This window comes from Tachyglossus aculeatus, chromosome 11, assembly GCF_015852505.1.
Source record: "Tachyglossus aculeatus isolate mTacAcu1 chromosome 11, mTacAcu1.pri, whole genome shotgun sequence".
NCBI lineage: Eukaryota > Metazoa > Chordata > Mammalia > Monotremata > Tachyglossidae > Tachyglossus > Tachyglossus aculeatus.
This window is the reverse complement of record NC_052076.1, coordinates 25,200,195-25,224,521: the sequence shown is the minus strand read 5'-3', so window position 1 is coordinate 25,224,521 and position 24,327 is coordinate 25,200,195. Positions and strand designations below refer to the sequence as shown.

The window sequence follows — 24,327 nt, the reverse complement described above, 5'->3', positions numbered from 1 at the left end:
AGAGCCCTGCAAAGGAGAGAGGCCGGAGAAGTACACATCTGTTGCCATCTAATCACACTCCTAAACCTCGATTTTTCTTCTCCTTCCCACCTGCAACTGACTATAAGCTCTCCAGCGGGCAGGGAGTGTGCCAACGAAGTGTGCTGTGATATCCCGGACGCTCACTACAGAGCCCTGCAAAGGAGAGAGGCCGGAGAAGTACGCGTCTGTTACCATCTAAGCACCCTCCTAAACCTCGATTTTTCTTCTCCTTCCCACCTTCAATTGACTATAAGCTCTCCGGCGGGCAGGGAGCGTGCCAACAAAGTGCGCTGTGATATCCCGGACGCTCACTACAGAGCCTTGCAAAGGAGAGAGGCCGGAGAAGTACGCGTCTGTTGCCATCTAATCACACTCCTAAACCTCGACTTTTCTTCTCCTTCCCACCTGCAATTGACTATAAGCTCTCCAGTGGGCAGGGATCGTGCCAACTAAGTATGCTATGATATCCCGGACGCTCACTACAGAGCCCTGCAAAGGAGAGAGGCCGGAGAAGTACGCGTCTGGTACCATCTAAGCACCCTCCTAAACCTTGACTTTTCTTCTCCTTCCCACCTGCAATTGACTATAAGCTCTCCAGTGGGCAGGGAGCGTGCCGGCTAAGTGTGCTGTGATATTCCGGACGCTCACTACAGAGCCTTGCAAAGGAGAGAGGCCGGAAAAGTACACATCAGTTGCCATCTAATCACACTCCTAAACCTCGATTTTTCTTCTCCTTCCCACCTGCAATTGACTATAAGCTCTCCAGCGGGCAGGGAGTGTGCCAACGAAGTGTGCTGTGATATCCCAGACGCTCACTACAGAGCCCTGCAAAGGAGAGAGGCCAGAGAAGTACGCGTCTGTTACCATCTAAGCACCCTCCTAAACCTCGATTTTTCTTCTCCTTCCCACCTTCAATTGACTATAAGCTCTCCAGCGGGCAGGGAGCGAGCCAACTAAGTGCGCTGTGATATCCCGGACGCTCACTACAGAGCCCTGCAAAGGAGAGAGGCCGGAGAAGTACACATCTGTTGCCAACTAATCACACTCCTAAACCTCGATTTTTCTTCTCCTTCCCACCTGCAATTGACTATAAGCTCTCCAGCGGGCAGGGAGCGTGCCGGCTAAGTGCGCTGTGATATCCCGGACGCTCACTACAGAGCCCTGCAAAGGACAGAGGCCGGAGAAGTCCCCCGGATGGGCCACGATGACCGCCTGCTGAATTTGTTGGGGGTTAGCTCACCGCTGGACGGGAATTCCTTACAGTTAAGTGAGGGGGTGGGATGAGGGATTTGGAAGCGGATAATAATAATAATAATAATGGCATTTATTAAGCGCTTACTACGTGCAAAGCACTGTTCTAAGCGCTGGGTAGATATAGATGGTAAACAGGTTGTTCCCCATGGGGCTCCCAGACTGAATCCCCATTTGGACGCATTTGGAAGCAGATCATCATCAATCGTATTTATTGAGCGCTTACTATGTGCAGAGCACTGTACTAAGCGCTTAATAATAATAAGATAATATTATTATTAATAAGATAATAAATAATTATTTATTTATAATTATTTATAATAATATTGTTATAATATAATTATTTTATATATAAATATATACATATAGTTATTTATAATGAATAAATAATAAGATAATATTATTAATAACGATAAGATAATAAATAAATGAATAAATAAATAAGATAGCAATAATAAAGATAATAATAATAATGAGAGAAGTTAAGAGAACTCAGAGAAGTTAGGTCCTTTGTTCATTCATTCATTCGATCGTATTTATTGAGCGCTTACTGTGTGTGGATAATCAATCAATCGTATTTATTGAGCGCTTACTGTGTGCAGAGCACTGTACTAAGCGCTTGATAACAATAATGATGGCGATAATATAGAGACGGTCCCTACCCAACAGCGGGCTCACAGGCTAGAAGGGGAGGTTACAAGGCGATCAGGTTGTCCCTCGTGGGGCTCACAGTCTTCATCCCCATTTTCCAGATGAGGGAACTGAGGCCCAGAGAAGTGCAGTGACTCGCCCAAAGCCACACAGCTGACAATTGGCGGGGCCGGGATTTGAACCCATGACCTCCGGCTCTTTCCACTGAGTCACGCTGCTTCTCCATTATGTCTCATTCTTCGGCTTATCTAACTCAATTTTTCCATTATGCCTCCCCTAATCTACTGCTGACCACAAATCCCCCATTATTCTAAATATATCCTATTTATTTAGAACTTGGAAAAAAAACCCTCCTTCCCACTCGCATCCTCACGGAAGAGTCCCCGGCGATTCAGACTGACCGGGCCGCTCCTTAATTCGCGGTCCCGGTTAAACAGTTGTGTTGGGGACTTGGACTTCCCAGGCGCTCAGTCCAGTGCTCTGCACACAGTAAGCGCTCAATAAATTCATTCATTCATTCAATCGTATTTATTGAGCGCTTACTGTGTGCAGAGCACTGTACTAAATACGACTGAATGAACGAATGAATAAACGAGGAGCAGGCAAACGCACAGAAGTGACCATCTGCTGTTGGGTAGGGACCGTCTCTATATGTTGCCAACTTGTACTTCCCAAGCGCTTAGTACAGTGCTCTGCACACGGCAAGCGCTCAATAAATACGATTGATTCATTGATTGATCAACGCAGAGAAGCAGCGTGGCTCAGTGGAAAGAGCCCGGGCTCTGGAGTCAGAGGTCATGGGTTCCAATTCCGGCTCCGCCGCTTGTCAGCTGGGTGACTTTGGGCAAGTCACTTCTCTGGGCCTCAGTTCCCTCATCTGGAAAATGGGGATGAAGACTGTGAGCCCCACGTGGGACAATCTGATCACCTTGGAACCTCCCCAGCGCTTAGAACAGTGCTTTGCACATAGTAAGCGCTTCAAAAATGCCATTATTATTATTATTATTATTATTATTATTGTAAATATGACTGAATGAACCTTTCGGGCAGCACGGCAGAGGTCCTCGGTCACTCCCTTCCCCGTGCCTTTTTCCCAGGCAAGCGTCCGAACCCTGGCTGACTCCCAGATTCCCAGATATTCCTTGGCGGTTTCCGGCTTTCTCAGGCCCGAAGAACTCGCCCCCTTCGAGGAATCCCGCCCGCGGGTTGGAGATTTTGAATGAAACAGCTTGAACGGGCAGTGGCAGCCAATTGATTGATTGATTGATTGATTGATCAACGGGCACGCTCGCCCACAACGCCACGCTTTGTTGAGCTGCACATCATCATCAATCGTATTTATTGAGTGCTTAATGTGTGCAGAGCACTGTACTAAGCGCTTGGGAAGTACAATTTGGCAACATATAGAGACGGTCCCTACCCAATAGTGGGCTCACAGTCTAAAAGCACAACCTCTCAAGCGGTAGCTAAAGCCAGCCGGGCGGTGGAAACAGGTGGCTTCATCAATCGATCACCTTTATTGAGCGCTTACTGGGTGCAGAGCACTGTACTAAGCGCTTGGGAAGTCCAAGTTGGCCACATATAGAGACGGTCCCTACCCAACAGTGGGCTCACAGTCTAGAAGTCTAGTCTTAATCACCCAAGAGCGACAAACGCGGGCCAATCTGGCGGCCAAACAGTCATCTGGCAGTACAGATAGAGTGAAAACAGTCGTTACCTCCTCCAGGAAGCCCCCCCAATTTGCTTCTGTACCCCCCTCCAGGTCCAAGCCCTTACCTCTCCGCTTCCGTATTTCGGGGCCTCCTGGGCACTTGTACTCACTAGTAATAATAATAATAATGGCATTTATTAAGCACTTACTATGTGCAAAGCACTGTTCTAAGCGCTGGGGAGGTTACAAGGTGATCGGGTTGTCCCAAGGGGGGGGCTCACAGTCTTCATCCCCATTTTCCAGATGAGGGAACCGAGGCCCACAGAAGTGAAGTGCCTTGCCCAAAGTCACCCAGCTGACTAGTGGCGGAGCCGGGATTTGAACCCATGACCTCTGACTCTAAAGCCCGGGCTCTTTCCACTGAGCCACGCTGCTTCTCCCCCTTCTCGACTGTGAGCCCACTGTTGGGTAGGGACCGTCTCTATACGTTGCCAACGTGTACCTCCCAAGCGCTTAGTCCAGTGCTCTGCACACAGTAAGCGCTCAATAAATACGATTGATTGATTGATTGATTGAAGCTTAGAACAGTGCTTTGCACATAGTAAGCGCTTAACAAATACCATCATTATTATTATTAAGAAGCAGCATGGCTCCGTGGAAAGAGCCCGGGCTTTGGAGTCAGAGGTCATGGGTTCAAATCGCAGCTCCGCCAATTATCAGCTGTGTGACTTTGGGCAAGTCACTTCACTTCTCTAGGCCTCACTTCCCTCATCTGTAAAATGGGGATTAAGATTGTGAGCCCCACGTGGGACAACCTGATCACCCTGTATCCCCCCTCCAGCGCTTAGAACAGTGCTTTGCACACACTAAGCAGATGGTGAGCCCCCCGTGGGACAACCTGATCACCTTGTAACCTCCCCAGCGCTTATAACAGCGCTTTGCACACAGTAAGTGCTTAATAAACATTTAGAGGGGTGTGCTACCTATATTCAAGTCACTATGTATATATGTTTGTACATATTTATTACTCTATTTAGTTATTTACTTTACTTGTACGTATTTATTCTATTTATTTTATTTTGGTAATATGTTTGGTTTTGTTGTCTGTCTCCCCCTTCTAGACTGTGAGCCCGCTGTTGGGTAAGGACCGCCTCTATATGTTGCCAACTTGGACTTCCCAAGCGCTTAGTACAGTGCTCTGCACACAGTAAGTGCTCAATAAATACGATTGAATGAATGAATGAATGAATGAATGAATGAGCCCACTGTTGGGTGAGGACCGTCCCTATATGTTGCCAACTTGTACTTCCCAAGCGCTCAGTCCAGTGCTCTGCACACAGTAAGCGCTCACTCAATACGACTGAATGAATGAATGAATGAACGAATGAATGAATAAATGCCATCATTATTAAGTGGAGGAGCCAGGATTAGAAGCACCGTGGCTCCGTGGAAAGAGCTCGGGCTTTGGAGTCAGAGGTCATGGGTTCAAATCCCAGCTCCGCCAATTGTCAGCTGTGTGACTTCGGGCAAGTCACTTCATTTCTCTGGGCCTCGGTTCCCTCATCTGGAAAATGGGGGTGAAGATGGTGAGCCCCCAGTGGGACAACCTGATCACTTTGTAACCTCCCCAGCGCTTAGAACAGTGCTTTGCACATAGTAAGCACTTAATAAATGCTATTATTATTATTATTATTATTATTATTAGAACCCACAACCTCTGACTCTCAAGCCTGGGCTCTTTCCACTGAGCCAACGGACGGCGGCTCTCGTCGCGTGCTTTGGTCGCCCCGCTTCGGTCCGCTCCCTCCTTTGGGGGGGATGAGAGGGGATGCTTTCCCGACGGGGCGCACATCCGTCCATCTGGGAAAGGGATGGCGGCGGGGGGTACGGGAAGAGAGAGCCCTGGGCTCGCTCGGGGCGTGGGAACGGGAACAGTGGCTTTCCGTCCCTCGAGGCAGGAGGAGAACGTCGGCCTCGTGCTCCAGGAGGCCTGACTGCACACAGTAAGCGCTCCATAAATACGACTTGAATGAATGAATGAATGAATGAATGAATGTTGCCGACTTGGACTTCCCAAGCGCTTAGTCCAGTGCTCTGCACACAGTAAGCACTCAATAAATATGACTGAATGAATGAATGAACGAATGTTGCCGACTTGGACTTCCCAAGCGCTTAGTCCAGTGCTCTGCACACAGTAAGTGCTCAATAAATACGACTGAATGAATGAATGTTGCCGATTCGACTTCCCAAGCACTCAGTACAGTGCTCTGCACACAGTAAGCGCTCAATAAAGACGATTGACTGAATGAACGTTGTCGACTCGGACTTCCCAAGCGCTTAGTCCAGTGCTCTGCACACAGTAAGTGCTCCATAAATACGAATGAATGAATGAATGAATGAATGTTGCTGACTTGGACTTCCCAAGCACTTAGTCCAGTGCTCTGCATCATCATCATCATCTATCGTATTTATTGAGCGCTTACTATGTGCAGAGCACTGTACTAAGCGCTTGGGAAGTACAAGTCGGCAACATCTAGAGACAGTCCCTACCCAACCGTGGGCTTACAGTCTAAAAGGGGGAGACAGAGAACAAAACCAAACATACTAACTAAAGAAAATAAATAGAATAGATATGTACAAGTAAAATAAATAAATAAATAAATAGAGTAATAAATCTGTACAAACATATATACATATATACAGGTGCTGGGGGGAAGGGAAGGAGGTAAGATGGGGGGGTTGGAGAGGGGGATGAGGGGGAGAAGAAGGAAGGGGCTCAGTCTGAATGAATGAATGAATGTTGCCGACTTGGACTTCCCAAGCGCTTAGTACAGTGCTCTGCACACAGTAAGCGCTCAATAAATACTATTGAAGGACTGAATGTTGCCGACTTGGACTTCCCAAGCGCTTAGTACAGTGCTCTGCATACAGTAAGCGCTCCATAAATACGACTGAATGAATGAATGAATGAATGTTGCTGACATGGACTTCCCAAGCGCTTAGTCCAGTGCTCTGCACACAGTAAGCGCTCAATAAACACAACTGAATGAATGAATGTTGCCGACTTGGACTTCCCAAGCGCTTAGTCCAGTGCTCTGCACACAGTAAGCGCTCAATAAATATGATTGAATGAATGAATGAATGAATGTTGCAGACTTGGACTCCCCAAGCGCTTAGTACAGTGCACAGTGCACACAGTACTCTGCACACAGTAAGCGCTCAAGAAATATGAATGAATGAATGTTGCCGACTTGGACTTCCCAAGCGCTTAGTCCAGTGCTCTGCACACAGTAAGCGCTCAATAAATATGATCGAATGAATGAATGCTGCCGAGTTGAACTTCCCAAGAGCTTAGTCCAGTGATTTGCACACAGTAAGCACTCAATAAATACGATTGAATGAATGAATGTTGCCGACTTGGACTTCCCAAGCGCTTAGTCCAGTGCTCTGCACACAGTAAGCACTCAATAAATACAATTGAATGAATGAATGAATGTTGCCGACTTGGACTTCCCAAGCGCTTAGTACAGTGCTCAGCACACAGCAAGAACATGGCTCAGTGGAAAGAGCCCAGGCTTTGGAGTCAGGGGTCATGGGTTCAAATCCCGGCTCCGCCATTTGTCAGCTGTGTGACTCTGGGCAAGTCACTTCACTTCTCTGGGCCTCGGTTCCCTCATCTGTAAAATGGGGATTAAGACTGTGAGCCCTCTCTGAGACAACCTGATCACCTTGTAACTTCTCCAGCGCTTAGAACAGTGCTTGGCACATAGTAAGCACTTAATAAATGCCATCATTATTATTATTAATAATAATAAATACGATTGAATGAATGAATGAATGAATGAATGAATGTTGCCGACTTGGACTTCCCAAGCACTTAGTCCAGTGCTCTGCACACAGTAAGCGCTCAATAAACACGACTGACTGACTGACTGAATGAATGCTGCCAACGTGGACTTCCCAAGCGCTTAGTCCAGTGCTCTGCACACAGTAAGCGCTCAATAAATACGATTGAATGAATGAATGTTGCTGACTTGTACTTCCCAAGCGCTTAGTCCAGTGCTCTGCACACAGTAAGCGCTCAATAAATACGATTGAATGAATGTTGCCGACTTGTACTTCCCAAGCGCTTAGTCCAGTGCTCTGCACACAGTAAGCGCTCAATAAATACGATTGAATGAATGAATGTTGCTGACTTGTACTTCCCAAGTACTTAGTCCAGTGCTCTGCGCACAGTAAGCGCTCAATAAATACGACTGAATGAATGAATGTTGCCGAGTTGGACTTCCCAAGCGCTTAGTCCAGTTCTCTGCGCACAGTAAGCGCTCAATAAATACGATTGAATGAATGAATGTTGCTGAGTTGGACTTCCCAAGCGCTTAGTCCAGTGCTCTGCACACAGTAAGCGCTCAATAAATACGATTGAATGAATGAATGTTGCCGAGTTGGACTTCCCAAGCACTTAGTCCAGTGCTCTGCGCACAGTAAGCGCTCAATAAATATGATTGAATGAATGAATGAATGTTGCTGACTTGTACTTCCCAAGCACTTAGTCCAGTGCTCTGCGCACAGTAAGCGCTCAATAAATACGACTGAATGAATGAATGTTGCCGAGTTGGACTTCCCTAGCGCTTAGTCCAGTGCTCTGCGCTCAGTAAGCGCTCAGTAAATACGACTGAATGAATGAATGTTGCCGAGTTGGACTTCCCAAGCGCTTAGTCCAGTGCTCTGCGCTCAGTAAGCGCTCAATAAATCCGACTGACTGGACGAATGAATCTGTTTTTCCGCCTCCTCCAATTCGGGCATAAACACGACGACGACCGCAGTAGATTCGGGAGCCCCACCCTCAGGAAGTCGGTTATCTTTTCCCGCTGGGTGATTTTTTTTTTTCCCAACATAAAGGAAGTTTTCTTTTGAAAGTGCATCCGCGACTCCCCAATCGGCCGCGACCGTCCATCCTGACCCCTGACCTTTGGCGTCCGAGGAATGTGGCTGCCGGCGGATGGGATGGGAATTGGGAAGGGCCATCTGCGGCCAGATGGACGTAATTCCCGACTCCCCGCGGTGGGGGAGACGGAACCGGCCGTGAAGATTTCCTCTCAAAAAGAACTCCCTGCCCTCTCCCACCGAAAGCATTTTCCATAGAAATCCAGAAGACGAGGCATTTTCCATAGACATCCCGAAGACGCGATGCTTTCCGCTCTGGGAAAAAGGGGCCACCGTTTCCTAAATTTCCCAGCCTCTTAAAAGAGCATTAATAATAATAATAATGATGGCATTTATTAAGCGCTTACTATGTGCCAAGCACTGCTCTAAGCGCTGAGGAGGTTACAAGGTGATCAGGTTGTCCCACGGGGGGCTCACAGTCTTCATCCCCATTTTACAGACGAGGTCACTGAGGCACACAGAGAAGTGAAGTGACTTGCCCAAAGTCACACAGCTGACAGGTGGCGGAACCGGGATTTGAACCCATGACCTCTGACTCCAAAGCCCAGGCTCTTTCCACTGAGCCACGCTGCTTCATCGTTGCTATAAAAACGTCATTTTAATGCCAGCGCTTCCATTCATTCATTCATTCAATTGCATTTATTGAGCGCTTACTGTGTGCAGAGCACTGTACTAAGCGCTTGGGAAGTCCAAGTTGGCAACATCTAGAGACGGTCCCTACCCAACAGTGGACTCACAGGCTAGAAGGGGGAGACAGACAACAAAACAAAACATATTAAAATAAAATAAATAGAATATGTACAAGTAAAATAAATAAATAGAGTAATAAATATGTACAAACATGTATACATATATACAGGTAAGCACTGGTCTAAGTGCTGAGGAGGTTACAAGGTGATCAGGTCATCCCACGGGGGGCTCACAGTCTTCATCCCCATTATAGAGATGAGGGAACTGAGGCCCAGAGAAGCGAAGTGACTCGCCCAAAGTCACCCAGCTGACAAGTGGCGGAGCCGGGACTGGAACCCACGACCTCTGACTCCACAGCCCGGGCTCTTTCCACTGAGCCACGCTGCTTCCCAAGCGCTTAGTCCAGTGCTCTGCACACAGTAAGCGCTCAATAAATACAACTGAATGAATGAATGAATAAACACACCGACTACTATCAGCGCTATCTTTCCCTTCTCTTTTTTCTCCTGTTATAATAATAATAATAATAATGGCATTTATTAAGTGCTTACTATGTGCAAACCACTGTTCTAAGCGCTGGGGAGGTTACAAGGTGATCAGGTCAGTCTGGCCTGACTCTGCGATCGGAAAGTAAGCGCCTCAAAGGCATACCTCCTTCCCTTCCCCACAGCACCTGTATATATGTATATATGTTTGTACATATTTATTACTCTATTTATTTATTTATTTATTTACTTTATTTATTTATTCATTCACTTATTTATTTATTTACTTACTTTATTCATTCATTCATTCATTCATTTATTCATTCATTTATTTATTTATTCATTTATTTATTTCTTCATTCATTCATTCATTCATTCATTTATTTATCTTACTTGTACACATCTATTCTATTTATTTTATTTTGTTAGTAGGTTTTGGTTTTGTTCTCTGTCTCCCCCTCCTAGACCGTGAGCCCGCTGTTGGGTAGGGACCGTCTCCACGTGTTGCTGACTTGGACTTCCCAAGCGCTTAGTGCAGTGCTCTGCACACAGTAAGCGCTCAATAAATACGATTGATTGATTGATTGATTGATTGAGCGCGTCTACTACCCCTATTGTGCTCCCCCAAACAATTATTACAGTGCTTGGCGAATAGTGAGCCCTCAAACATCAACCAACACTGTGTGCATAACGCTACGCAAAGCGTTTGGGAGCATATGACGGCAGGAGCACACCCGATTTCTGCCCCAAGGAGTTTACAAGCCGATACAGTACGTGAGCTCCTGCTGGGCAGGGATGCCATTATATTATCAATCGTATTTATTGAGCGCTTACTGTATGCAGAGCACTGTACTAAGCGCTTAAAGCACTGTTTGAAGCACTGGGGAGGTTACAAGGTGATCAGGTCATCCCACGAGGGGCTCCGAGTCTTAATCCCCATTTTACAGATGAGGGAACTGAGGCGCAGAGAAGTGAAGTGACTTGCCCAGAGTCACACCACTGAGAATTGGCGGAGCCGGGATTAGAACCCATGACCTCTGACTCCAAAGCCCGTGCTCTTTCCACTGGGCCACACTGCTTCTCAATAATAATGTTGGCATTTGTTAAGCGCTTACTTTGTGCAAAGCGTTGTTCTAAGCGCTGGGAGAGATACATGGTGATCAGGTTGTCCTGCGTGGGGCTCACAGTCTTAATCCCCATTATACATTATCTTCCTCCCTTCAAGGCCCTGCTGAGAGCTCACCTCCTCCAGGAGGCCTTCCCAGACTGAGCCCCTTCTTTCCTCTCCCCCTCGTCCCCCTCTCCATCCCCCCGTCTTACCTCCTTCCCTTCCCCACAGCACCTGTATATATGTATATATGGTTGTACATATTTATTACTCTATTTATTTATTTATTTATTTATTTATTTTACTTGTACATTTCTATCCTACTTATTTTATTTTGTTGGTATGTTTGGTTCTGTTCTCTGTCTCCCCCTTTTAGACTGTGAGCCCACTGTTGGGTAGGGACTGTCTCTATGTGTTGCCAATTTGTACTTCCCAAGAGCTTAGTACAGTGCTCTGCACATAGTAAGCGCTCAATAAATACGATTGATTGATTGATTGATTGATTGATACAGATGAGGAAACTGAGGCCAAGAGAAGTAAAGTGACACAACTGAGAATTGGCGGAGCCGGGATTAGAACCCATGACCTCTGACTCCAAAGCCCGGGCTCTTTCCACTGGGCCACACTGCTTCTCAATAATAATGTTGGCATTTGTTAAGCGCTTGCTATGTGCAAAGCGCTGTTCTAAGCGCTGGGAGAGATACATGGTGATCTGGTTGTCCCGCGTGGGGCTCACAGTCTTAATCCCCATTTTACAGATGAGGTAACTGAGGCTCAGGGAAATTAAGTGACTTCCCCAAGGTCACACAGCAGACGTGATGGAGCTGGGATTCGAACCCATGACCTCTGACTCCAAAGCCCGTGCTCTTTCCACTGAGCCATGCAGTATTATATTGCACTCTTCCAAGGGCTCTGCCCACAGTAAGCGCTCAATCAATGCCACTGATTGATTGCCCCCAGTAGGTGCTCAGTAAATGCTACTGAGCGCCAAGTGCAGTGCTCTGCATCCTGGAGGTGCTCAATAATAATAATAATGGCATTTGTTAAGCGCTTACTATGTGCAAAGCACTGTTCTAAGCACTGGGGAGGTTACAATAATATTAGTAGTAATAATGATGGCACTTATTAAGCGCTTACTATGTGCAAAGTACTGTTCTAAGCACTGGGGAGGTTACAATAATATTAGTAATAATAATGATGGCACTTATTAAGTGCTTACTATGTGCAAGGCACTGTTCTAAGCCCTGGGGAGGTTACAAGGTGATCAGGTTGTCCCAAGGGGGCTCACGGTCTTAGTCCCCATTTTACAGATGAGGCCCAGAGAAGCGAACTGACTTGCCCTAAGTCACCCAGCTGACAAGTGGCGGAGCCGGGATTTGAACCCATGACCTCTGACTCCAAAGCCCGGGCTCTTTCCACTGAACCACGCTGCTTATCCAGTTAAGTGACTTGCCCAAAGTCACCCAGCTGACAAGTGGCAGAGCCGGGATTTGAACCCATGACCTCTGACTCCAAAGCCCGGGCTCTTTCCACTGAACCACGCTGCTTCTCTAGTTAAATGACTTGCCCAAAGTCACCTAGCTGACAAGTGGCGGAGCCGGGATTTGAACCCATGACCTCTGACTCCATAGTCCGTGCTCTTTCCATTGAGCCCCGCTGCTTCTGAGGCCCAGGGAAGTGAAGCGACTTGCCCAAAGTCACCCAGCTGACAAGTGGCGGAGCCGGGATTTGAACCCATGACCTCTGACTCCAAAGTCCGTGCTCTTTCCATTGAGCCACGCTGCTTCTGAGGCCCAGAGAAGTCAAGCGACTCGCCCAAAGTCCCCCAGCTGACAAGTGGCAGAGCCGGGATTTGAACCCATGACCTCTGACTCCAACGCCCAGGCTCTTTCCACTGAACCACGCTGCTTCTCTAGTTAAGTGACTTGCCCAAAGTCGCCCAGCTGACAAGTGGCGCAGCCGGGACTTGAACCCATGACCTCTGACTCCAAAGTCCACGCTCTTTCCATTGAGCCCCGCTGCTTCTGAGGCCCAGAGAAGTGAAGCGACTTGCCCAAAGTCGCCCAGCTGACAAGTGGCGCAGCCGGGACTTGAACCCATGACCTCTGACTCCAAAGTCCACGCTCTTTCCATTGAGCCCCGCTGCTTCTGAGGCCCAGAGAAGTGAAGCGACTTGCCCAAAGTCGCCCAGCTGACTAGTGGCGCAGCCGGAATTTGAACCCATGACCTCTGACTCCAAAGTCCGCGCTCTTTCCATTGAGCCCTGCTGCTTCTGAGGCCCGGAGAGGTGAAGCGACTCACCCAAAGTCGCCCAGCTGACAAGTGGCGCAGCCAGGATTTGAACCCATGACCTCTGACTCCAAAGTCCGTGCTCTTTCCATTGAGCCCCGCTGCTTCTGAGGCCCAGAGAGGTGAAGCGACTCGCTCAAAGTCGCCCAGCTGACAAGTGGCGCAGCCGGGATTTGAACCCATGACCTCTGACTCCAAAGTCCGCGCTCTTTCCATTGAGCCACGCTGCTTCTGAGGCCCCAGCGCTTAGTACGGTGCCTGGCACAAAGTGAGCCCTTAACAAATACCACCATTTTTTTTTAAATGGCATTTATTAAGCGCTTACTATGTACCAATCACTGTTCTAAGCCCTGGGGAGGTTACAAGGTGATCAGGTTGTCCCACGTGGGGCTCACAGTCTTGATCCCCATTTTCCAGATGAGGTCACTGAGGCCCAGAGAAGTGAAGCTGACGAGTGGCGCAGCCGGGATTTGAACCCATGACCTCTGACTCCAAAGCGCGCGCTCTTTCCACTGAGCCACGCTGCTTCTCCCGCTGGTTTGATTTTGCCCATCACAAATATGACAGGGGGACGGAAAGATCGTTCGTTCCCCCGACTGGGCCTTGGAGAATTCCAGCCACATTCCCTTTGGGGAATATTTCCGTCTCTTTCAGAACTCCGAATCACAAAACACTCGTTATCAAAGGACGGGTAAAAAAGCCTGCGAGTGTCGGCTGACTGATTTCTCCCCCTCGTCCCCCTCTCCATCCCCCCCATCTTACCTCCTTCCCTTCCCCACAGCACCTGGATATATGGATATATGTTTGTACAGATTTATTTCTCTATTTATTCATTTATTTCACTTGTATATATCTATTTATTTTATTTTCTTGGTATGTTTGGTTTTGCTCCCTGTCTCCCCCTTTTAGACTGTAAGCCCACTGGTGGGTAGGGACCGTCTCTAGATGTTGCCAACTTGGACTTCCCAAGCGCTTAGTCCAGTGCTCTGCACACAGTAAGCGCTCAATAAATACGATTGATGATGATGATGATGATCTCTCCCTATTCCTGATAGCTTTTAAGGGAAGCGTAAGAGACGGAGAAACTATTTTTCCCGTGCCCCGTACCGTTCCCTATCCGTGGGGCCCTGCTTTCGGCCCATGTGGAAGCACACGCTACATGTCAAGAGCCGTGTTATCTCGAGTCCTGCCTCTAAATTGCAGACTTTTCTGCCTATCGGACTAGAGGAGAGGGGGAATTTAAGGAGGCCTTGTAAGGCAGCACGTAGCGGTGGTATTACCGTGTCATCATCATCATCAATCGTATTTATTGAGCGCTTACTGCGTGCAGAGCACTGGACTAAGCGCTTGGGAAGTCCAAGTTGGCAACATCTAGAGACGGTCCCTACCCAACAGTGGGCTCACAGTCTAAAAGGGGGAGACGGAGAACAAAACCAAACAGACTAACAAAATAAAATAAATAGGATAGAAATGTACAAGTAAAATAAATAAATACATAAATAAATAGAGTAATAAATACGTACAAACATATATACATCTATACAGGTGCTGTGGGGAAGGGAAGGAGGTAAGATGGGGGGATGGAGAGGGGGACGAGGGGGAGAGGAAGGAAGGGGCTCAGTCTGGGAAGGCCTCCTGGAGGACAATCGTATTTATTGAGCGCTTACTGTGTGCAGAGCACTGTGCTAAGCGCTTGGGAAGTCCAAGTCGGCAACGTAAAGAGACAGTCCCTACCCAACAGAGGGCTCACAGTCTAAAAGGGGGAGACAGAGAACAAAACCAAACATACTAACAAATAAAATAAATAGAAATAAAATAAATAAAATAAAATAGAATAGATATCATCATCATCAATCGTATTTATTGAGCGCTTACTATGTGCAGAGCACTGTACTAAGCGCTTGGGAAGTACAAATTGGCAACATATGTAATGTCCGTGTCCTGAACGCACCCTCGGTGAGGTGTTTGGGCGGTACAGGAGGAAGAAGTGACATGGTGATCTTACTTGTACATATCTATTCTATTTATTTTATTTTGTTGGTATGTTTGGTTTTGTTCTCTGTCTCCCCCTTCTAGACTGTGAGCCCGCTGTTGGGTAGGGACTGTCTCTATCTGTTGCCGAATTGTACTTTCCAAGCGCTTAGTCCAGTGCTCTGCACACAGTAAGCGCTCAATAAATACGACTGAAGGAATGAATGAATAAAAAGTGAAAATAGGTGTCAAATCCAGGGGACCCAACGAGCTGAAAATCGGACACTAGTCAGAGACTTTTCCTTTCTTTTAGACAGTAAACTTCACGCGGGACGGAGAGGGGATTGGGTCCGAACTGATAATCTTATCATCATCATCATCATCAATCGTATTTATTGAGCGCTTACTGTGTGCAGAGCACTGGACTAAGCGCTTGGGAAGTCCAAGTTGGCAACATCTAGAGACAGTCCCTACCCAACAGTGGGCTCACGTCTAAAAGGGGGAGACAGAGAACAAAACCAAACATACTAACAAAATAAAATAAATAGAATAGATAGGTACAAGTAAAATAAATAAATAAATAAATAAATAAATAAAATATCATCATCATCAATCGTATTTATTGAGCGCTTACTGTGTGCAGAGCACTGTCCTAAGCGCTTGGGAAGTCCAAGTTGGCAACATCTAGAGACAGTCCCTACCCAACAGTGGGCTCACAGTCTAAAAGGGGGAGACAGAGAACAAAACCAAACATACTAACAAAATAAAATAAATAGAATAGATATGTACAAGTAAAATAAATAGAGTAATAAATATGTACAAACATATATACATATATACAGAGTAAGCGTTTAACGAAGTCCACAATCAAAACTATTATCTGCAAAGGGGTGGGGGCAGGAATGGGATTTCATAATAATAATCATAATGATGGCATTCGTTAAGCGCTGACTGTGTGCAAATAATAATAATAATGATGGCATTTATTAAGCGCTTACTGTGTGCAAATAATAATAATAATAACGATGGCATTTATTAAGCGCTTACTATGTGCAAAGCACTGTTCTAAGCACTGGGGAGGATACAAGGTGATCAGGTGGGCCCACGTGGGGCTCACCGTCTTAATCCCCATTTTCCAGATGAGGTAACTGAGGCACAGAGAAGACAAATGGCATCATCCTCATTATTATTATTATTGTAACCTCCCCAGCGCTTAGAACAGTGCTTTGCACATAGTAAGCGCTTAACAAATGCCATTGTTATTATTATTGTAACCTCCCGAGCGCTTAGAACAGTGCTTTGCACATGGTAAACGCTTAACAAATGTCATCATTATTATTGTTATTGTAACCTCACCAGTGCTTAGAACAGTGCTTTGCACATAGTAAGCGCTTAATAAATGCTATTATTATTATTATTATTATTATTATTATTATTATTATTATTATTAAGTGACTTGCCCAAAGTTACAAGCGGTGGGGCCGGGATTAGGACCCATGACCTCTGACTCCAAGCCCGGGCTCTTTCCACTGAGCCACGCTGCTTCCCCTTTATTGAGCACCCACTTAATAATGATGATGGTATTTGTTGAGCGCTTACTACGTGCCAAGCACTGTCCTAAGCCCTGATAATAACGACGGTATTTGCTGAGCATTTACTATGTGCCAGGCACTATTCTAAGTGCCGGGGTGGATAAAAGCAGATTGCGTTGGACACAGTCCCTGCCCCGTGTGGGGCTCTCCAATCTCAATTCCCCATTTTACAGCTGAAGTAAACTGAGGCCCAGAGAAGGGACTTGCCCAAGTTCACAAAGCAGACAAGGGACAGAGTCGGGATTAGAACCCATGACCTTCTGATTTCCAGGCCCGTGCTCTATCCATTACACCATGCTGCTTCTCACTTGGTGCAACGCAATATAATAATAATAATAATGGCATTTATTAAGCGCTTACTATGTGCAAAGCACTGTTCTAAGCGCTGGGGAGGTTACAAGGTGATCAGGTTGTCCCACACGGGGCTCACAGTCTTAATCCCCATTTTACAGATGAGGGAACTGAGGCACAGAGAGGTTAAGTGACTTGCCCAAAGCCACACAGCTGAAATTGGCAGAGCTGGGATTGGAACCCATGACCTGTACTAGACACTTGGGAAGTACTAAGATGTTGCCGACTTGTAGGGGAAGCAGGGTGGCTCAAGGGAAGCAGGGTGGCTCAGTGGAAAGAGCCCGGGCTTTGGAGTCAGAGGTCAAGGGTTCAAACCCCGGCTCCACCAACTGTCAGCTGTGTGACTTTGGGCAAGTCACTTGACTTCTCTGGGCCTCAGTTCCCTCATCTGTAAAATGGGGATGAAGACTGTGAGCCCCCCGTGGGACAACCTGATCACCTTGTAACCTCCCCAGTGCTTAGAACGGTGCTTTGCACATAGTACGCGCTTAATAAGTGCCATCATCATTATTATTATTCATTCAATCATATTTATTGAGCGCTTACTGTGTGCAGAGCACTGTACTAAGCGCTCGGGAAGTCCAAGTTGGCAACATATAGAGACGGTCCCTTCCCACCAACGGGCTCACAGTCTGGAAGGATAATGCCTCCCGACACTGCTTTACAATCTCAGGCATTCAGTGCTCTGCACATAGTAAGCGCTCAATAAATACGATTGATGATGATTCAGTACAGTGCTCTGCACAAAGTAAGGGCTCGATAAATACTACTTTATTTCATTCATTCATTCAATCCATCGTATTTATTGAGCGCCTTCTGTGTGCAGAGCACTGTACTAAGCGCCTGGGAAGTACAAGCGGGGAACTAGGAAGGGAGAAATGAAGGCGCGGTAGAGAAAACCTCCGGGCACCCGGCGTTCTTTTGATTAGAAAAGTTGATGTTCCGGGTCGGCTTCCCTAGTCCATACTTGGAAAAGCGCTTGCAGATCCCAGGAATCTCCCAGTCCCAATTAATCACGGAGACGGCGGAAATCGTGTGCGACTTCTTCATACATTGCTGGCTTTTTTGGAACAGTTTATTCCCCAAGGCCTAGCACGGGGACGCTGGGCCCTCACGAAGGCCCGGATCTGTTTACAAAAGTTTTCCCTCTAACCCAACTCCGGCGTTAGTTGGGATTTCTGCGGTTCTGCCATTACGTAGGCCTTGAGCAATCTGCAGCCAAGGCAGCGCGGAAAAAAAGTCCAACTCCTGAAAACCACCAGCAGGACTTTCCCCCATTTAAGATTTTCGCTCAAAAGTCCCTGGCCAGAAAGGGAGATTTCCTGCATTCTTATCCTGACTCCTTGGCAGGGGGTTGGGGGGAAAAAAAACCATTTAATTCCTCACCTCGCTCCGATGCTTAATCCTCTAGGAAGCCAAACCGAGGGTCAATCAATCAATCAATCGTATTTATTGAGCGCTTACTATGGGCAGAGCACTGTACTAAGCGCTTGGGAAGTACAAATTGGCAACATCTAGAGACAGTCCCTACCCAACAGCGGGCTCACAGTCTAAAAGGGGGAGACAGAGAACAAAACCAAACATACTAACAAAATAAAATAAATAGGATAGATATGTACAAGTAAAATAAATAAATAAATAGAGTAATAAATACGTACAGGTCTCCTCGAAGTGTGCGGCTCTGTGAATGTGCAAGACAGCCAAGCTCGGGACAAGATGTGATTTAATACTAATAACAATAATAATAATAAATAAATAATGGCATGCATTAAGTGCTTACTATGTGCCAAGCACTGCTCTAAGTGCTGGGGAGGTTACAAGAAGGTTACGAGAAGCAGCGTGGCTCAGTGGAAAGAGCCCGGGCTTAATAAATACCATTATTATTATTATTATGGAAAAAAAAGGTCCTTGCGAGCAGGGATAATTCATTCATGAGAAGCAGCGTGGCTCAGTGGAAAGAGCCCGGGCTTGGGAGTCAGAGGTGATGGGTTCAAATCCCAGCTCCGCCAATCGTCAACTGGGTGACATTGGGCAAGTCACTTCACTTCTCTCGGCCTCAATTACCTCATCTGGAAAATGGGGATTAAGACTGTGAGCCCCCTGTGGGACCACCTGATCACCTTGTAACCTCCCCAGCGCTTAGAACAGTGCTTTGCACATAGTAAGTGCTTAATAAATGCCATTACTATTATTATTATTATTACAAGGTGATCAGCTTGTAATGTCCCCAGCGCTTAGAACAGTGCTTTGCACATAGTAAGCGCTTAATAAATGCCATTATTAATATTATTATTATTATTACATGGTGATCACCTTGTAACCTCCCCAGCGCTTAGAACAGTGCTTTGCACATAGTAAGCACTTAATAAATGCCATTATTATTATTATTATCATTATTATTACAAGGTGATCACCTTGCAACCTCCCCAGCTCTTAGAACAGTGCTTTGCACATAGTAAGCGCTTAATAAATGTCATTATTATTATTATTACAAGGTGATCACCTCCCCAGTGCTTAGAACAGTGCTTTGCACATAGTAAGCACTTAATAAATGCCATTATTACTATTATTACAAGGTGATACGGTTGTCCCACAGGGGGCTCACAGTCTTCATCCCCATTTACAGATGAGGGAACTGAGGCCCAGAGAAGTGAAGTGACTTGCTCAGAGTCACCCGGCTGACAATTGGCAGAGCCGGGATTTGAACCCATGACCTCTGACTCCCAAGCCCGGGCTCTTTCCCCTGATTTAGGGGCACTCCTCACCCACCCACCCTCAACCAGCGTGGCTCGGTGGAAAGAGCCCGGGCTTGGGAGTCGGAGGTCATGGGTTCAAATCCCTGCTCCGCCAATTGTCAGCTGGGTGACTTTGGGCAAGTACAAGTACAGTGAGCGCTTAGTCCAGTGCTCTGCACACAGTAAGCGCTCAATAAATACGATTGAATGAATGAATGAACGCCGGGGTGGCTCCCAAGGAGATCGGGTTGGACGCAGGCCTTGTCCCGCAGCGGGCTCTTACCATGTGTATTACTCTATTTATTTATTTATCTTATATTACTCTTTATTTACTTATTTTATTTGTACGTTTATTCTATTTATTTTATTTTGTTAATACGTTTTGTTTTGTTGTCCGTCTCCCCCTTCTAGACTGCGAACCCCCAGTTGGGTAGGGACCGTCCCTGTATGTTGCCGATTTGTACTTCCCAAGCGCTTGGTACAGTGCCCTGCACACAGTGAGCGCTCAATAAATATGATTGAATGAATGAATGAAAAAGTCACTTCACTTCTCTGGGCCTCAGTTCCCTCATCTGGAAAATGGGGGTGAAGACTGTGAGCCCCCCGTGGGACCACCTGATCACCTTGTAACCTCCCCAGTGCTTAGAACAGTGCTCTGCACCTAGTAAGCGCCTAATAAATACCATTATTATTAACTCCCGGCCCTGCCCTGAAGGAATGCAGCCCCTTATCAAGCGCCCAGGCTCGATAACCACATTTATCTCAGCGCTTCCCCTGGCTCTGGGCCTCATTCATTCATTCATTCATTCATTCAGTCGTATTTATTGAGCGCTTACTGTGTGCAGAGCACTGTACTAAGCGCTTGGGAAGTCCAAGTTGGCAACATATAGAGACGGTCCCAACCTAAAAGTGGGCTCACAGCCTCATCTCGGGGAGCAGGGGGGGCCGCTTTGGCCCTCAAAATCCCAAGGCCGGGGATTTCGGGATTTCTTCCCCCCCCCCCCCCAAATCCAAGGCCGGGATCGACGCCCAAGGCCGTCCTTGTGCAAAGCGCTGCGTCCCACGGGCTTCTGGAGCTGGGAAAGCCGCCTAAAGTTGTGCCAAGTGGAGGGAGCCCAGTTTAAAGGGAGGAAGGAGCCTCCCTGGGCTACTTCCATCTTCCCCGGGCTACTTACACACGTCCCCCGGGCTTAGAACAGTACTTGACACATAGTAAGCGCTCAACAAATAGCAGAATAATCATTATTATTACTTCCACCCTTTCCCCGGGCTATTTCCACGTCTCCCGGGCTTACAACAATACTTGGCACATAGTAAGCGCTCATCAAATACCAGAATAATCATTATTATTACATCCACCCTTTCCCCGGGCTATTTCCACTCTCCCGGGCTTAGAACAGTACTTGACACATAGTAAGCGCTCAACAAATATCAGAATAATCATTATTATTACTTCCACCCTTTCCCCGGGATATTTCCACGTCCCCTGGGCTTACAACAATACTTGGCACATAGTAAGCGCTCAACAAATACCAGAATAATCATTATTATTACTTCCACCCTTTTCCCGGGCTATTTCCACGTCCCCCGGGTTTACAACAGTACTTGGCACATAGTAAGCGCTCAACAAATAGCAGAATAATCATTATTATTACTTCCACCCTTTCCCCGGGATATTTCCACGTCCCTCGGGCTTACAACAGTACTTGGCACATAGTAAATGCTCAACAAATACCAAAATAATCATTATTATTACTTCCACCCTTTCCCCGGGATATTTCCACGTCCCCCGGGCTTACAACAATATTTGGCACATAGTAAGCGCTCAACAAATAGCAGAATAATCTTTATTATTACTTCCACCCCATGGGTTCAAATCCCGGCTCCACCACTTGTCAGCTGTGTGACTTTGGGCAAGCCACTTAACTTCTCTGGGCCTCAGTTCCCTCATCTGTAAAATGGGGATGAAGACTGTGAGCCCCACGTGGGACAACCTCATCACCTTGTATCCTCCCAGCGCTTAGAACAGTGCTTTGCACATAGTAAGCGCTTAATAAATGCCATCATTATTATTATTATTATTATTTCCACGTCCCCTGGGCTTACAACAGTACTTGGCACATAGTACGCGCTCAACAAATACCAGAATAATCATTCTTATTACTTCCACCCTTTCCCCGGGCTATTACTTTCACACATCCCCCGGGCTACTGTGCTTGGCACATAGTAGGCGCTTAACAAGTACCATCATTACCATTATTATTACTTCCACACATTGCCCCGGGCTACTTACACACGTCCCCCCGGGCTACAGTGCTTGGCACAAAGTAGGCGCTTAACAAATACCATCATTATCATTACTTCCACACGTTCCCCGGCCTACAGTGCTTGGCACAAAGTTGGCGCTTAACAAGTACCATCATTATCACTTCCACACATCCCCCGGGCTACTTCCACACATCCCCCCGGGCTACAGTACTTGGCACAAAGTAGGCGCTTAACAAATACCATCATTATCATTATTATTACTTCCACACATCCCCCGGCCTACAGTGCTTGGCACAAAGTAGGCGCTTAACAAATACCATCATTATCATTATTATTACTTCCACACATCCCCCGGCCTACAGTGCTTGGCACAAAGTTGGCGCTTAACAAGTATCATCAGTATCACTCCCACACATCCCCGGGGCTACTTCCACACGTCCCCCCGGGCTACAGTGCTTGGCACAAAGTAGGCGCTTAATCAATCAATCAATCAATCAATCGTATTTATTGAGCGCTTACTATGTGCAGAGCACTGTACTAAGCGCTTGGGAGGTACAAATTGGCAACACATAGAGACAGTCCCTACCCAACAGTGGGCTCACCATCATTATCATTATGATTACTTCCACACATCCCCCGGCCTACGGTGCTTCGCACAAAGTAGGCGCTTAACAAATACCATCACTATCATTATTATTACTTCCACACATCCCCCGGCCAACAGTGCTTCGCACAAAGTAGGCGCTTAACAAATACCATAATTATCATTACTTCCACACATCCCCCGGCCTACAGTGCTTGGCACAAAGTAGGCGCTTAACAAATACCATCATTATCATTATTATTACTTCCACACATCCCCCGGCCAACAGTGCTTCGCACAAAGTAGGCGCTTAACAAATACCATCATTATCATTATTATTACTTCTACACATCCCCCGGCCAACAGTGCTTCGCACGTAGTAGGCGCTTAACAAATACCATCATTATCATTACTTCCACACATCCCCCCCGGGCTACAGTGCTTCGCACAAAGTAGGCGCTTAACAAATACCATCATTATCATTATTATTACTTCTACACATCCCCCGGCCAACAGTGCTTCGCACATAGTAGGCGCTTAACAAATACCATCATTATCATTACTTCCACACATCCCCCCCGGGCTACAGTGCTTCGCACAAAGTAGGCGCTTAACAAATACCATCATTATCATTATTATTACTTCCACACATCCCCCGGCCAACAGTGCTTCGCACAAAGTAGGCGCTTAACAAATACCATCATTATCATTATTATTACTTCTACACATCCCCCGGCCAACAGTGCTTCGCACATAGTAGGCGCTTAACAAATACCATCATTATCATTACTTCCACACATCCCCCCCGGGCTACAGTGCTTCTTACAAAGTAGGCGCTTAACAAATACCATCATTATCATTATCATTACTTCCACACATCCCCCGGCCAACAGTGCTTCGCACAAAGTAGGCGCTTAACAAATACCATCATTATCATTATCATTACTTCCACACATCCCCCCCGGGCTACAGTGCTTCGCACAAAGTAGGCGCTTAACAAATACCATCATTATCATTACTTCCACACATCCCCCCCGGGCTACAGTGCTTCGCACAAAGTAGGCGCTTAACAAATACCATCATTATCACTTCCACACGTCCCCCCCGGGCTACAGTGCTTGGCACATAGTAGGTGCTTAACAGCTACCGTCATTATCATTATTACTACTTTCACACGTCCCCCGGGCTACTTACGCAGGTCCCCCCGGGGCTACTGTCAGGACGCCCTGTCCTCTTGGTCCTCTCGTCGGTCGGGGGTTTCAGGGCTCCGGGGTCCGGGGGACAAAGGCGGGTCGGTGGGAGAGGGACCCCTGCGACGGGGGGGGCATCGCGGCCCAACAAAGCGCTCAGCACAGTGTCTGGCACACGGCGGGCGCTCTGCAAATCCCTCCCGGGGGTGGGAAGGAGGCGGCGGGAGGATTCCCGCCGGGGCCTCCGGGGGTGTGTAGAGTGTGTGTGTGTAGAGTGTGTGTCTGTGTGTGGAGTGTGTGTGAGTGTGTGTCCCCGCCCCCTCCTCCTGGAGGCCGCGCCCCCCGCCAATTCTGGCGGGCAAATCCCCCCTTCCCCTCCCTCCCCCCAAAAATGGCATTTATTAAGCGCTTACTATGTGCAAATCACTGTTCTAAGCGCTGGGGAGGTTACAAGGTGATCAGGTTGTCCCACGGGGGGCTCACAGTCTTCATCCCCATTTTCCAGATGAGGGAACTGAGGCCCGGAGAAGTGAAGCGACTTGCC

General features: G+C 47.1%; 1 protein-coding gene across 1 annotated transcript in view; it reads right to left on the bottom strand.

The window, feature by feature from the left end:
* Positions 1 to 23,979, bottom strand: part of GJC1 (gap junction protein gamma 1) — a 52,272-nt gene extending 28,293 nt beyond the window's left edge. Inside the window, exon 1 of the mRNA XM_038753976.1 lies at positions 23,788 to 23,979. The gene's annotated coding sequence lies outside the window, so the exon portion shown is untranslated. The remainder of the gene's footprint in view (positions 1 to 23,787) is intronic.
* Between the last annotated feature and the right edge of the window lie 348 nt (positions 23,980 to 24,327).